At 37.6% G+C, this 17,580-nt stretch overlaps 1 long non-coding RNA gene across 1 annotated transcript; it reads right to left on the minus strand.

The window, feature by feature from the left end:
• Positions 1–11,715: 11,715 nt before the first annotated feature.
• LOC134662921 (uncharacterized) lies at positions 11,716–13,188 on the minus strand. Its single transcript, XR_010098106.1, has 2 exons — positions 12,904–13,188; positions 11,716–11,914 (listed from the first exon to the last, which is right to left on the minus strand). It is a non-coding gene; the product is annotated as an uncharacterized LOC134662921 (long non-coding RNA).
• Between the last annotated feature and the right edge of the window lie 4,392 nt (positions 13,189–17,580).

Here is a 17,580-nt window from a genome sequence, read left to right on the forward strand (position 1 = left end):
TGACAAGTAAATGGTTATTTATCTCAATAACAAGATATTTACTTGGTCAAGCAGATCTTGTCAGTAGAAAAAGGCGGCAAATTTGAAAAATTTAGGCGCGAGGAGATATCGTCCCATAGAAAAATTGAATTTCGCGCCTTTTTTTACTGACAAGATTTGCTTGACTTGCTATAGTTTTTCAAAGGACGGTCCCATTTCAAACATAGCCAGAGAGAATCATACTATCTTTATCATACAGTAGTACTAGCACGAGTAGCACCCAAAAGAAAAGGATGAGCATAGTTTTCTTTGTTCTTATTTACTGACAAATTGGTTTGACCAACTATGTATAAAGTCCGAGCTAACGTTTCTATTCATCTTCAGATACTTTTCAATGGCAAAGCAAAGGGACAATGAGGAAATTTATTATGGCTCTGCACTATCATGGCACTATCACATTTTGCCACGATACGACAATGTTGGTGCATTTATAGTGCTGACAGACTGGCGTACCGGACCTCGACCTTGGTCACAGAATAAATAATAGTACTAAGTATAGTTTGTAGCTTTCTAGTAGAGCCCGAAGGCTTATCCTATTGTCTATTGTTCAGTAAAACCGCACTTGCTACTTACCTGCAAAAAAGGGTCTTTTTTATTCTAATTTGCACCTGAGCGCAGGCTAGTCCAACGCTCAAAAAACCAGTGTAGGTGCGCTCTCCGATAACGCGCCTTTGTTACGCATCTCAATGACACATTTTAGACTGGTTCTGTAACGTTCGACTCGCCGGCACTCAGTAACCGAAGTACTGACCACACACATCGGTACAAAATACTTATCCATTAGTTCGTTTTGAATCTTATTGCAGTTTCCATAGGAGTTGTAATTCAATTACCTGGGTAAAGTGAACGAGCGATTTTTTATGCAGGTGGTGGCACGTGGCACGAGCGGTTTTACTAACAATAGACAATAGGATTAGCCGTCGGGGTCTATTAGAAAGCTACAAACTATACAGAAGACTCACTCTCTAACAAAACGCGTCTGTTACGATCAGCACAGATATGATCGCTAGGTGGCGACAGCGCCACGCGCGGCTTATGGCTTTCCCCAAAATTGGGGCCGAACGGATGTACTTTTAGCTACCTGTAGCAAAGCGACGAAATCGCGGAGTGAGACACGCCTGCCTTGGTCCCGTTGGCTTTCCGGTTTTTCGCTTTCACTTTTCAAAGGGTAGGTTGTAGGTTTATTAAGCCCTAAGGGATGTATGAAACCAAAATCATGTAAAGTAGGTATATAACTTATATCTATACTTTATTTTTTATTTTATTTATAATTGTTATATATATATTATTTGCTGACCCATTTTACAAAAGTCTTTTTCAATAAAGAGACACGTAATGATCGTGTATTTGTTTTCAGATGAGATTAATGCCCATTTAATTTCCGATCAAATTGTCAATTTAATTGTTCCGTCTGAACTTGCCAATCACAAATAATATTCAAGTAATGAGTATGTAGAGGCCCTAAACAGTCACAGTGACACCAGTCTCTGGAAACTCCCTTATTGACAAAAAATATGTGGCGATAAAGTTCGCAAGGCGACAACATACCGGACCGGAACCGGAACTTGACATTAATGCGTACATACGAGTGTCAGTCGACCATTTTGCAAAAATTTGAAATCCTACATTGGATTGTTGTGTGTGTGAAAATGGTCGGAAAAAGCCGATATTGTGAGATATGCGGCGTGAGAGAAATTTTCAGAGGAGGCTTCTTTGCCAAATTTCCCAAGGATGAACTGCGGTAAGTCAACAAGTTCCTAAATACAACTAGGGAATAAATCAAATTACTTTATTAAACATTTTGATTTGTTAGCCGCGTAAGCTGAAGGCCGACTGAGAAGCCGGTTCGAATCCTTCACTCCGTAATGCCGCAAGGGATTCAAATAGGAGGAGCAAGCACGTACTGCTCGCCCATAGAACTTTGGTTTAGACTTTCTAGGGTGACATCATAGACCGTAGTCTGTTCCTATATGAAGTTTAATTACTTACCTACTACAAAAGCTTTGATGTAATTCATTTTCATATTTAGCTACCTTTCTAAAGTACTTAAATTATTGGTTTACAGGTGTAAAACTTGGCTTAGACTGGTTGGAAAAGAAGATCTGATTCATGTCCCCATAGAGAAGTTGCATGAGCTACGTCATGTTTGTGGTGACCACTTTGACCGGAGAGACTTTGGGAAGACAGGAAATAAGCTAAAAAAAAGAGCATATCCAAAATTAAATCTTGCCGCACCTCCACTGACAGACCATCAATTAAGAGGATTCCCTCAACATGTAGCAAGTAGACGAGGTAACTTTTTATTAGTTAACATATTTATTAATTATCCTTTAAAACAGTGGATAGGTCCAGCACAGCAACAAATAAATTTCATTTCTATCACATATATGCGACTACTTATATATATTAGTGATAAAAAGAGTCCCATATACGTGACAGAAATGTTTCTATCACTGGAAAAAGGCCACAGTTTTACAGCTATAGTATGGAAGTAGTATAGGTACATACTCTACTTGGTTAACAGCCGACTACAACTGACAAATAAAAGTGATAAGTGATGGTAATGTAATATGTACCTTTCACTTACCACTACCAGGTATGTTTGTAATATCTTTTTTAAACTTATTATACGTGCTGCGGCGCCTGCGGGACAGCCGCAACAGTCTCCCGGCAGTTATAGCTGACAGGCTTGATAGTCAGCTTCTCGTGCACCGGACCAGGGTACACTCAATGGTGTATGTAGTTATTATTAGTAGTGTATATGCCTGGCTCCAGCCAAATAGATATATTATAATATTGTAAATTAAAATTAATAACTTATAAAAATATTCAACCGGATAAAGGTAAGCGTATTATTATGAGGATGTTACTTGTTGAATAATTTCTAATAACAATAATTTATTTTAGTTCCTTATTAAGATAGTAAGTATTAAGTACTAACATGTATGGACCGTTATGAAGAAGTCTGCAATAAACAAATTTTATATTATTTTTATAACATGAGAAATGTCTTTAGATAATGTAGTTATGTATTTTTTTTGGGTTCCAGCACAAACTTCATCAGCTGCTGCATCTACCAGTACTAGCCAAGCTTGTCTGCAATATGGACTATTAGGCATTCAACCGGATAAAGGTAAGCATATTATTATGAGGATGTTACTTGTTGAATTATTTCTAATAACAATAATTTATTTTAGTTCCTTATTAAGATAGTAGGTATTAAGTACCGTATGTATGGACCGTTATGAAGAAGTCTGAAATAAACAAATTTTATTTTATTTTTATATCATGTGAAATGCCTTTAGATAATGTATTTATGTATTTTTTTTTTGGTTCCAGCACAAACTTCATCAGCTGCTGCATCTACCAGTACTAGCCAAGCTTGTCTGCAATCTGGACTATTAGGCATTCAACCGGATAAAGGTAAGCATATTATTATGAGGATGTTACTTGTTGAATAATTTCTAATAACAATAATTTATTTTAGTTCCTTATTAAGATAGTAAGTATTAAGTACTAACATGTATGGACCGTTATGAAGAAGTCTGCAATAAACAAATTTTATTTTATTTTTATAACATGTGAAATGTCTTTAGATAATGTAGTTATGTATTTTTTTGGGTTCCAGCACAAACTTCATCAGATGCTGCATCTACCAGTACTAGCCAAGCTTGTCTGCAATCTGGATTATTAGGCATTCAACCGGATAAAGGTAAGCGTATTATATATTAAGTAACATCCTCATTTACTTGTTGAATTATTTGTTTATTATTTCCTATTGAGTACATATGCGAATTGTCTGCGAACTGGCAAGAAAATTAGGTAGTCATATTTAGGTTTGGTTGCACCAAAGATTCTGTCATCATTAAAACGTTCGCAAAGTTTTATAGTAAGCATGGAAAGTTTCATAGTTTTCTTACTATAAAACTGAGTGACGTAGATTAAAATAGAGTACATAGCTGATTTCCTCGACTGGGCATTTTTAAGTAAAGGTGTGATGGAGTTTTGGAGAGATCTTTTTAGGGTTCCGTAGCCAAATGGCAAAAAACGGAACCCTTATGGATTCGTCATGTCTGTCCGTCTGGCTGTCCGTCTGTCTGTTCGTCTGTCTGTCCGTCTGTCTGTCCGTGTATGTGACAGCTACTTTTTCCCGAAACTATAAGAACTATACTGTTGAAACTTGGTAAGTAGATGTATTATGTGAACCGCATTAAGATTTTTACACAAAAATAGAAAAAAAACGATAAATTTTGGAGGTCCCCCATACTTATTTTCATCAAACCCATACGTGTGGGGTATCTATGGATAGGTCTTCAAAAATGATATTGAGGTTTCTAATGTAATGCGAATGCGCGAGAGACACTTCCAAAGTGGTCCCCCCCTGTAACTTCTAAAATAAAGAGAATGATAAAACTAAAACAAATATATGATGTACATTACCATGCAAACTTCCACCGAAAATTGGTTTGAACGAGATCTAGTAAGTAGTTTTTTGTTTAATCGTCATAGATCGTGAACCGCTATTTTATTATGTTACTTGCTGTTACGGAACCCTTCATGCGCGAGTCCGGCTCGCACTTGGCCGCTTTTTAGGGTTCCGTACCCAAAGGGTAAAACGGGATCCTATATTACTAAGACTTCGCTGTCCGTCCGTCCGTCCGTCCGTCCGTCTGTCACCGGGCTGTATCTCACGAACCGTGATAGCTAGACAGTTGAAATTTTCACAGATGGTGTATTTCTGTTGCCGCTATAACAACAAATACTAAAAACAGAATAAAATAAAGATTTAAGTGGGGCTCCCATACAACAAACGTGATTTTTGACCGAAGTAAAGCAGCGTCGGGCGGGGTCAGTACTTGGATGGGTGACCGTTTTTTTTTGCCGTTTTTTTGCATTATGGTACGGAACCCTTCGTGCGCGAATCCGACTCGCACTTGCCCGGTTTTTTAGTTACTTGGTATTGTATTGTACCCTTTTTAGGATTCCGTAGTCAACTAGGAACATCTCCTCTACAAGTTAAGTGGAAGTGAATTTTTTTGTACTTTGTTAATACCAGTGAAAATGGTAATTATATGCTAGTTTTGTTTTAAAAGTATTTTCACACAGATCTCAAGATCACGTTGCTATTCGAAACCTATATTCCGATTTGTGAACATTTTTAGGGTTCCGTAGCCAAAATGGCAAAAAAGAAACCCTCATAGTTTCGTCATGGCCGTCTGTTCGTCCGTATGTCACAGTCATTTTACTCCAAAACTATAAGATTATGGGTATTTTAATAAAATTTGGAACATGTGTTTTTATATGACATAGGAGGCAAACGAGCACACGAGTCACCGTGATGGTAAGAGATTACCGTTGTCCATGGATACCCGCAACACCATAGGGGTTGTAATTTCATTGCAGGCCTCTTTTATTGAAAGTTTGAAGGTTGTAACGGTCCGAAAATACCACACGCGACAGTTCATTCCACAGTTTGTCTGTGCGAGGCAGGACGTGTCTGGAGAAACTCATAGTTGATGGTCTTCGCATGCTCTGACTGCTTTGTAATAGTTTACTTGAGGACTCTTTACTAGGTACCTACTACTCCTACTAGATAAGTGAGATTTGCTCTCACGCGGACGCCGATATGCATGTCTTCAAGCAGGTTATTAGTATCAGCTATAAGTAGGTCAAATAGATCGGTATAAGGGCCCCCCCACATCTGGCGTCTTTCGAGCGTCGGCTTCTACAATTCTATGGCCGCTGCTCGATGCAACGTCGACGCAGCGTCGACGCAACTGCGCAGCGACGTCATTTTCCATAGCGCTGACCAGACGCCGACAGACGCCGACGCTCGAAGGACGCTAGATGTGGGGGGGGCCTAAAACAGATAAGAATAAGTTCAAAGTAATGTACATACCTACATATTTACACTTGGTTTACCGCCTCCGCCTACTAGGACTGACAAATAAAAATAAGTGATGGTACTAACTAATGTATTATGTACCTACCTACCTATGATTGTAATTTCTTTTTGAAACTTATTTTAACGTGTGAAATTTCTTTAGATAATTTAATGTAGGTATGTATTTTTTTGGGTTCCAGCACAAACTTCATCAGCTGCTGCATCTACCAGTACTAGCCAAGCTTGTCTGCAATCTGGACTATTAGGCATTCAACCGGATAAAGGTACCTTTTTTAACCGACTTTCAAATCTCAAAAGGAGGAGGTTATCAATTCGGTTGTGTTTTTTAGGGTTCCGTAGTCAAATGGCAAAAAAACGGAACCCTTATAGATTCGTCAGGGGTCATCCATTAATTACGTCACACCAATTTCTATGTTTTTTGACTCCCCCCCCCCTTGTCACACTTGGTCACATTTGGCAAACCCCTCCACCCCTAGTGTGACGTCACATTTTTTCTACGAAATCGCCAAATAGAATTAAGTAAGTACCTAAGTATTATTTTAATATACTAACTTGGTCAAGCAGATCTTGTCAGTAGAAAAAGGCGGCAAATTTGAAAAATGTAGGCGCGAAGGGATATCGTCCCATAGAAAATTTGAATTTCGCGCCTTTTTCTACTGACAAGATCTGCTTGACCAAGTATATTTTAAACTTTCGCGTTTTGAATACATATTAACTCACATTATAGACGGGTCTAACGCGAATTATATTCAATTACCTTTATTTACCGACGTTTCGACACAGGTCCACCACACACAGGACCAGTGAAACCTGTGTCGAAACGTCGGTAAATAAAGGTAATTGAATATAATTCGCGTTAGACCCGTCTATAATGTGAGTTAACAAGTATATTTTATCAAAATATTTCTGACGATATAAATATTAGTAATTTTATAACCCAAAACTGCTTAGGAAAGAAAATTAAACGATTAAAAACTATTTTCGTTTTAAAAACTTGTTATTTAAATATACAGCGAACTAAATAATTTACATCAATTTTCGGTTACTGATGAAGTTAAAGTGACGTCACAAAGTTTGTCTCCCCCCCTCCCCCATGTCACAATATGTCACATTTTCTTGACCCCCTCCCTCCCCCTAAACGTGTGACGTAATTAATGGATGACCCCTCATGTCTGTCTGTCTGTCTGTCCGTCCGTATGTCACAGCCACTTTTTTCCGAAAGTATAAGCACTATACTGTTGAAACTTGGTGAGTAGATGTATTCTGTGAACCGCATTAAGATTTTCATACAAAAATAGAAAAAAGACATTAAATTTTTAGGGTTCCCCATACATAGAACTGAAACCCAAAATTTTTTTTTTCATCAAACCCATACGACCATGTGGGGTATCTATGGATAGGTCTTCAAAAATGATTGAGGTTTCTAATATCATTTTCTTCTAAACTCTAAATAGTTTGCGCGAGAGACACTTCCAAAGTGGTAAAATGTGTGTGTCCCCCCCTGTAACTTCTAAAATAAAGAGAATGATAAACCTAAAAAAAATGTATGATGTACATTACCATGCAAATTTCCATCGAAAATTGGTTTGAACAAGATTTGGTAAGTAGTTTTTTTTAATACGTCATAACATAAACCGTAAACCCCAATTTTATTATGTTACTTGCTGTCACGGAACTCTTCATGGGCGAGTCCGACTCGCACTTGGCCGCTTTTTTTCTATTAAGCGTATTACTAGTATGAGGGTGGTGAAGTTACACCAAGAAAAGTCTGCAACGATTTGACAGCCCTCGCAGTGCCAGTGTTATTTTAATCGTCAAACTTCCATGAAATTATGACGTATAAATAACACTTCCACTGCGTGGGCTATCAAAATCGCTGCAGACTTTTCTTGGTGTAACTCTAAGTACCTACTGGTAGAATTATTTCCTAATGAGTAGGTATGCTAATTGTCTGCGAAGCGGCAAGAAAATTAGGCATCTAGATTTAGGGTCGGTTGCACCAAACAGTCTGTCACCGTTAAAACGTTCGCTAAGTTTTATTGTCTGGGAAGTTTCATAGTTCACTCCTGACTCTCCTGAGTGATGTTTATCAGTCCATTATATCGATGATTATGTGACGTTATAGATTTAAATTAGTTGTGCGATGAAAATAGTACCTTTGTATTTTAGTTTTAAGTATGATTTGCTCGACAGGGCGTGACAAATTTTAATGGATGGGGTGATAGAGTTTTGATTTTTAGGGTTTTGTAAATGTAAGTATAGTCAACCAGGAACTCTTACAGTTTCGCCGTGTCCGTTCATCTATTTGTCTGTGCGTGGCTTTTAGCTCAGTGACCTTTAAGTACTCGGAGATAGTAAAGCTACAGACATGGGTATACATATAATATATCTGTTTTATATTTTACTTCTGTCCCGATTGGTTTTAATGCTATTAATTTAAATTAATTTTGTTTCAGTGCAAGATGTTCTTCGTGATCACAATTATTTTAAACATAATGATGATGAGGAAGACACGTCGACGAAAGCACAAACCCCAGTGTTTGACACCGCAACGTCTGCGACTACCATTCGAGCTGATCTTCAATCTACATGCCTAAGAATTCAACCGGATAAAGGTAAGCGTAGAATTATGAAAATGTTATTGGCTCAATTAAATGCTATTGAGCATGCGACTTGTCCACCGAACAAGAAATGGTTAGGTATGGGATCATCCATTAATTACGTCACACGAATTTCTAGGTTTTTGACCCCTCCCCCCTCCTTGTCACACTTGGTCACATTTTGCAAATCCCTCCCCACCTGGTGTGACGTCACATTTTAGGCAATTTTGTTTTCAACGAAATCGGCAATACTAACTCGGCATTGTATAGCGGGCGTGGGTATAGTAATAGTCGGCACTGAAGTTAAAAGCAGTTTATTAAACTTAAAGTACACGGATTACGATACAACACAGTCCACTACACATTAAAATACTAAGGGTCGGTTGCACCAAACTGTTACGAACGTTAAAGAGTTCGCTAAATTTTTATGTATGGAAAGTTTCATAGTAAAGGCGCGGGGCGCGCCGGCTGACGATGATCAGTCTGTCAAATGTGGTTGGTGCAACTGGCCCTAAAACTGTTACAATTGAACAAAGCTATGATCGGTCGTAGGGTCGGATACACGCATACGTTTATACACAAAGGTGTCGGCTACCGAACTAACTCGCGCGCAGCGCCCTCAGCGATCACGCGATACAACATGGCGGCACACGCGCCCACCATAAGTTGACCCGCGGCTTAATCTGTTAAGAAGCGAGCCGGGGGTCGACCGCGATTGGTTCTCTTGGGGAGACGCTTACAAGGCGCGATATCCCTTTCTAACGCACGCGTGGGCGTGCTGTCCCTGTCACACGCTATAATTGTTTTTTTTTTTTAATATTTTTGGTAAAAGAAATATTAGTAAATTTATAACACAAAACCAATTAGGAACGAAAATTACTTACCTACTTCCAAAACCTCCCACCCCCTAAATGTGTGACGTAATTAATGGATGACCCCTAATAGCTTAAAACCATAAATTTGACCAGACAAGTAGAGTCTGTATAAGTGAAGCCTGTTGTGAAATATGCAATAATTTTATAAGTATTAAAATTATTTAAGCACAAAGGTATTTAATTTATTGGACTTGATGCATTATAAGGTTTTTTACTATAAGAGCCAAGTGTTCAAATGATCCTGATGCGACTTTATTGTTAAGAGAATTAAAGAGCGTGTCAAGGTAATTTTGAACACCTCGACCGCTTAGTAACTTCTGCTACTGACTGTAGGACTGTTAAAAAAACTCTGCCTATGTTGACGAGCTGCAGTCCAAACAGCTGGAAGGAATTTAATGTATGAGAAGTCGTCTTATTTATCACTACTACATAGTTGAGTTTGCTCAGAGCAAAAAGTCAACCACGGCGTTGCCTGAACAAGAGATTTCCTTTAGCAGGATTGGTCCTTAGGACCCAAGGATGGATTTAAGAAGTGGAGCCACTGAGATTTTTGATGTAAATTTTTAAGGGGGGGGGGCTCTCAACTTGATCTTGATATCTGTATCGTTTAAGCTACTAGGTCAAGTTTGGTATCGTTTCCGTATAAAACGATTTTTATACCACGTCGGCGGCAAACAAGCTTACGGCCCGCCTACAAGGCGTACGATGCTATCTCCTCCTCTGCCCCGTTCCCTCAGCGTGGGTGCTTCGTCTGCCACGCGCGCTAGGGTGTACGTGGGGGGCGCTTCGGAACAGAAGGCGTACCGCGAACACCGGAGTTCGCAAATTGGAGGCATCTTTCTATGTCATTCTCTAATTCTGCCTTACTTGGAGTAAAAAAAGAGAAAGATGCCCAATGCCGCAACACTTTGACTGTCACCCCAGATCTAGACGACATAAAAAATGATGACACGTACAGTTATATACGTCTAAGAGAGTGGTGGGGCGAAAAACAATCCCTAACATACCCCTCAAAGAATTTATGTTGTCTAGTAAAACGTGCTACGGAAATAATGGAAACCGATATTTGCACAAGTCTCCATAGAATAGACGTATTTGTTTATGCTGTGACTTTATTCAATACCGGATGTGACACCACATGGTTCGATTGCGCGTTACACAAGACCTTTGTTTTCGACAACATCTTCTCCACTATGGCCCACCTATTTATACGACGCCAATGTCAACGACTTAATCAAAGTTTGGCATCCCGAGAAGAAGCGTTATCGGATGCTATTAAAATGGCACAACAGCAAGGCAAAGCCAAATAGCCACGCATACATAAGGCTTTCCAGGTACCCATAAAAACTGAAAAAAAAAGAGTAACAGGTTAATTTTATCTTTAAATCATGACATCTATATTCAGGTTATAATGTTAATATAATTTTTAAAGGATATTCTGTTTTCAGTTGCTGCGGTAAGCGCGGCAAGACGGGCCATAAGTCTGCGGAGCTTCAATCGAGCGGAGGCGTCCAGAGATGCGACCGCGGCGGCTACCTGCCCTCGGCTTCAGGCCTGGGACACTAAAAGAATTGATTTGTAGGGAGACACGAAGCAACGTAGAGTTTGGGGAAATGAGCCGAAGCAGCAAGTACCCAATACGGCTCCCGCGATTCGGTATGTACGGCGCGAGCCAGCAAAGACCATGAGGAGGTGGAGGGAAATGTCCCCAACTACTATATTTATAGCGAACTCAAGAAGGAAACTCAGCCTCCATTGCGGATCATCCGTGGTCCACAAAGGAGCCGGTCACAAGCCCGGGTAAATGAGGAGTGCACATGGTCGTGTTGTCGTCGTTGAGGGGAAACTCAACATGGCAACACGCCCTAAAGCTATCAATAATTTATTTTAAAAAGGACAAAAAATTTACTTTAAGACAAAAAAAAGAATTACTTACTCAAATCGGACTACGGATGTCGGAGTAATCGGTGAACGTACCTACATAGAAAAAAAATAGCCACAACCGAATACAGAACCTCCTCCTTCTATGAAATTGAAGTTGGTTAAAATAGTTCTTTACCTATAGATGACAGGAAAACCTGAAATGTGCAGTCAAGCATGAGTCGGACGTAATGTACGGAACCCTTGTCCGACTCGCACTTGACCGGTTTTTAAGCTTCCAAATAAAAAAAAATCGCAGCTGAACAAAATGGGTTTTCAAAGTAACATTTTACTCCTAGGGATAAAGTAATCGTATGAAATCCCATTTTATTCCGATGCTCTAACATTTTAAATCCTGCATATAAATTAATAGACCATACACGGTGTAACATGAGTAAACCGAATAATTTTAACAGCGTATTCCTGATCATATTTAGAAACAAAAATGTCCTATAAACTTTTTTTTAAAAACGCCTAGATTCAGAGATAATATTAATTTCAAAATAAACAAGTTTTTGTTGTTACATAATGTAAAAGGCCTTTTTGATGGTGATGTTGCTGCTATGGGACGTAGTCTAAATATCGTCGGTATACTTCTAAAACATGATAACTACCTGAAACATAGTTTCGAGAAATCGCGAGTTGAAAGTTTGGTCCTCAAATAAGGGAATTTAGAAACCCGTTTTGACTAATTTACTTTCACACTTAAAATTTTTGGATATTAAAATTGTCTATTAATTGATAAAAGTGATATTTTTAAACCGAAAAATATAAAATATTGGCCGACAAAAACATGGCATGTGTTAGTTATCATGTTTTACCTGTATAAAAAATGAACTGATTTTGGTGTATTTGTTTATAATCATATAAAAATAATTATATATAATTTAAAAAAAAGACAGTGATAAAAAATACTAGTTCACACGATATTATAAGCAAATTCTAAACACTAACGTAGAAATAAAAAGTAATAAATTACATGCAACGTGTAATTATTTACATGTAAACAGTTATAAGTGATTCTAATATTACTTTTCTCTCCTTTATTGAAGAATCATATGACAATACACTCCTTATTAACTAAATTACTTCAAAAAATTATGATACTGATATTGTTAGCGTTTACCGAGCATACTTAAATCAGTCTTAAGTGAATTTAATATTATTTAGTTGTATAATAGATCGTGTATTGAAAGAAATGCCTATAGGTAAATAATAATGAATAATGTTATGATATTTTACCAGTTACTCTAACTAGGTTCTAATTAATAACTACACTAATAACGGTAATTATAACTACATTCAGACAAAACATGTTAACGTTACTTTATATATTTTGCATGACCAGTTTTACGAGATATGTTGTTTTAAATACCCTTATTATTTTTTACGTGTACACTATATTTAATTTCCTGTCTGTTAGTACTTTTTTACACTCTATAACTTTGTAAATAATAAACATAAAAAAAAAATCACATATATATTTAAAACAATAAAATGTGAACAAAACTATATAAACAACTCATTTTTGACCATTTTGTCAGTTATCATGTTTTGGAAGTACACCGACGATATCTTTATTGATAGATGTCAAAAAGTGACAAGTAACACTTTGCAAAAAGAAGGTTTTACGAAAAAAAACATGTAAAAATCAATTTAAGTAACAAATTTACCAATAAGATTTATTATTTATGTACAAATACATTCAAAAATTTTAAAAAACAAACCAAAAAAAATTTTTTTTGGCGAAATTGACCTAAACTCGTGTTACATTCTTTCCTTCTTTTGACCTCAGAAATGCGTGGTTAAAATTATTCGGTTTCCTCATGTTACACCGTGTATATAAGGAAACCATTCGTTCAACCAGACAAATATAGTTGGTAATAGTAGATTGTACAACAAGGGCATAAAAGTGACATAAAATTATAAAAATGAAAGGGCATAAAATTGTAAAAATGGACATTTATAGCCCTTGTTGTACACTCTGCTTTTCACTACGATTGCGAGGAAAATAAATTATATTTTTCACGGCAATTTACACCATGAAATTGTCGTAAAGCGAAAGAACATAATACATATCCAATTCCCGCCAACTAACTTTTTTTTTATTTTCAACATGTGATCAGAGTTTCTGACGCTTGGTTTTCTGCCAAGTCAAACATTTCGGAGCATTTTTGAACGATAATCGATTCCTATTTTATGTGATTTACTAAATTTAATGACGGAAAATACGGATTTCAAATAAATTGTAGCAAAAATAAAATAATATAACAAGTTTTGTCATCTACACAATTTTATTGCTCAGTAAAATTGTGCAATAAGTTTTAACTGTTTGGCTGTTGAGACCGATTAGAAGAAAATCACCTATCAATCAAAGAAAAGACCTTAGTCTTAGAAGAAAATTTTACTTTTATGCTCTTAACTGCAAAACGTAATTCAAGACCAAAACAAAAAAAGTAAGAAATGTTGTCACTTTTTTACTAGCGCGTCTTGTTGCAGCCCTTGTCTCCTGATTTTAAACTGAAGTATTGGCTGCTGAAGTTTTTCTCTTGGTGTGCCTTGATGGGGATCGTATACCACGTCGGACACACAAATACTTCCGAAGCCACATTCGTTCGGTTCCGAGTTACCTCAAGATCGATGGACGTTAAGGCCAGTTATCTTTTACCTACTCACATACTACTTATTTATTTTATTATAGTAATAGTAAAGTAGTATAGTAAAGGCAACCATCATGGGACATTTAATGCAGGCCACACACGTAACGATAAATCGTAGCGATAAAACTGTGCAGTCCGATTTGCGCAGTTTTATCTGCCGTGTGTATGACAAATCGTTGTCGATTATCGTTGATCGGTGGCAGTTGCAAATTAAAGGCTTGCTACACGGTCGCCGACAAGCCTTCTAACCGTCTGACCTTGGTATGTCCTTAGTCAGTTTTGGTCAAATTTTGTTGGTAACAACTCTCTACACGGTCCGGGACCGGCCAAGGCCACGCGGTCTGGGGGCTTGTCGGCGACCGTGTAGCAAGGGCTTTATATCAGAAAAATCGTTGTCGATGCGTTTGCACAGTTTTATCGTTGCGTATGGATGGCGATCGTTCATTTCGGCAGTACTTCACGTCGCTCGCTTGTGTGCGCACGTTCGTTCCTCAAGTAAATAATGAAAATATAATTTTGAGTATTTGTGATATTTCCCTGATACATGTAAAAGTTCTACCGCTTAGCGTGTTAAAAGATGAATGTCCTATCAGTCTTTCCTGATTCAGGCGTGTTGTATCAAAGATACTGCAATTAGTTTCCACATACTTAACAAATTAAAACTAGGTTTTTTCTCCAGTCATCGACACCAAAGCTCCAGTAATGGAACCCCGGTAATGGACGTGAATCCAGTAATAGGCCCCCTAGAATGGACATACCCTATCAGTATAAGATATTGGAATAGGGAATAAGTATTTGGCAAAAAACTAGTTATTAGTTATTTTTGGTATAAGCTTTTATGTAAGAATGTATTTGTCTTTCCACAGCCGACTAATACTCATCGAGACAATTCTAACAAGCCCAAACACAATTAGGTGGCGTTTATCACAGAGTTCACATGGCCACCTCCTGTCTCCATCATGAGATCAGGTCAATGTTATCATAATATTGCATTGTCATCCGATTTGCATACGTATCCAAAATTTCAACTCAATCGGAAATCCGAAAGTGGCTCAAATTAGTTAATCGGCTCCAATGCTACCTATTTTGGATTTTTCCGCGGATGTACCTGGTACCTCATGAAGTTTACCATCGCCGGAAAGCTAATTGCTGACTGTAATTCACCCTCCTAAAGTTTTGGACTCATCTAGATCAAAGTTTTGGTTTACTACTGTCACTACTGACTACCAAAGAGTTCATATAGGTATCCACTTCTTATCATCAGTTCAGCTTGATATATGGTACCTACCAAATTAATGAAATTGATTTAGGTAGTTTAACAAAAATACCCAAGACTGAACTAAAGGTAGGCTGAAATCAACTTATAAAAAAATTATTATATTTTTAGTCCGTATCGCGTTACATTCCATGCTTGATACGTTCACGACAGCACGGTCATAGTATGATACTGCATGGATGGGTAGAGCCTTTACGTATTTTTAGTCACTCGCGCGACGGGTTTCCGAAAGCTCCATCATCATCATATCAGCTGAAAAACGTTCACTGATGGACAAAGGCCTCCCTCAACGATCTCCACAGCGGCCGGGCACACGCCGACCCCATGCAACTCCATCTTGTAGAGGACCTTCCCACGCTGCGTCTTCCGGTCCGTGGTTCCTAGAGCATATACTTGTAGGTCTCCATTTTTAAGTAGGTAGGTACTAATAACAGAGGCAAGCAGAGGTCACGTTCACGATGGCCCAGCGCCGCGTCCTTAATGCACGCGCTGCGTAGGTAGTACGCGACACGGCGCGTAGGTACCTACTACGCTCGTATAATAATACCTCTATAATTATGCGGATTATTTAATTTCAGCTTCAATACCAGCGAAACGCAGGGGCCTTGCTGACGAACTACCTGTTGGATCTAGGGATACTCTAGTTCTTGCTTCTGATAATCGAAAAACGAAGAAAAGGCTGGTAAGTCAATACGGTTTTGTTACTCATATTAAAAAACCGGGCAAGTGCGAGTCGGACTCGCGCACGAAGGGTAAAAAGCAAAAAAAAACGGTCACCCATCCAAGTACTGACCACGCGACGTCCGACGTTGCTTAACTTTGTTGTCCCATACAACTTAATCTTTAATTTTATTGCCCCATTTAAATCTTTATTTTATTCTGTTTTTAATATTTGTTGTTATAGCGGCAACAGAAATACATCATCTGTGAAAATTTCAACTGTCTAGCTATCACGGTTCGTGAGATACAGCCTGGTGACAGACAGACGGACGGACGGACAGCGAAGTCTTAGTAATATAGGGTGCCGTTTTACCCTTTGGGTACGGAACCCTAGGGTCCCGTTTTACCCTTTGGGTACGGAACCCTAGGGTCCCGTTTTACCCTTTGGGTACGGAACCCTAAAAATAAGTTTATCTCTCAGTAGTTTGAAGCATTAATTCCAAAGTTCATATTTATGCACAGCATATTATTATCTCATCTTCGGTTTAAAGGATGTATACGGCGGAATGGTACCAAATAATACTTTTTAATATTAGCCTGCATAATACATACCATTGCTTAAAACAAACCTAATTTCATCCACTTGGTAAAAGGTTCTCATACATCTTTTAATTTTTCCGCGGATGTAGTATTATGTTTGCATTGTACGAATAATGCATTTACGAGACCAAAGATTTCTACGGAGTTTCTTTAAAATTAATTTGGACTTGTTACAGATTACACTACAACGAAGAATGAATTGCTGAAGAAGCTCCAGAAAGTGTAATCGACTTTACTTTATTCAGCTTTTTGCCATCTTAAAACCATAGCTAGGAGTACAGAGGGAAGTAGGATATAAATAGTAAGCCTAATTCATAACTGCCATAACGAAAACTACTTAGAACACAGTTATAGGATTATTTGTATCTTGTTGAAAATGAACATATTTTACATGTCAAGATATTAGGTACATTTTATTCACAAAAAGATTGTCACATAGGTATATTTATATATTTATTTAAAAAACACAAGACAATAACAGTGACATAATCTAAACTAAAACAATGAGCATTAAAGTAATAAGTCCTCGCTGTATCACAATACTTATTCATGGCACGTATTTAACCGGTCAACTAATTAATTGAATTTGAGTAGTTTAAAAAAATAGAAATGGGTACTAAAATTAATAGATTGGCAACAAAAACTGAGCCTTAAAATATATCAATATGAGACAACATTTAATGCCGTTGCAGCTTTTGTTTATTTTTAAGCAGGTACCAAATATTTATTTGGCAACTGAATTATTATATTGGAGACCATTTATGAAGCACATTTTAAAAAGAAAACGGCTATCTATTAATTAAAAAATTAAGTTCTTTTAAAATATTTTGTCTGGTCACTACACGATCCTGTTTTCTTTTCAAAATGTGCTTCATAAATAGTCTCCAATATAATAATTCAGTTGCAAATAAATATTTGGTACCTGCCTAAAAATAAACAAAAGCTGTAATGGTATTAAAATGTTGTCTCATATTATATATTTTAAGGCTCCGTTTTTGTTGCCTAACTATTAATTTTAGTACCCATTTCTATTGTTTTAAACGTA

This window comes from Cydia amplana, chromosome 3, assembly GCF_948474715.1.
Source record: "Cydia amplana chromosome 3, ilCydAmpl1.1, whole genome shotgun sequence".
Classification (NCBI taxonomy): domain Eukaryota; kingdom Metazoa; phylum Arthropoda; class Insecta; order Lepidoptera; family Tortricidae; genus Cydia; species Cydia amplana.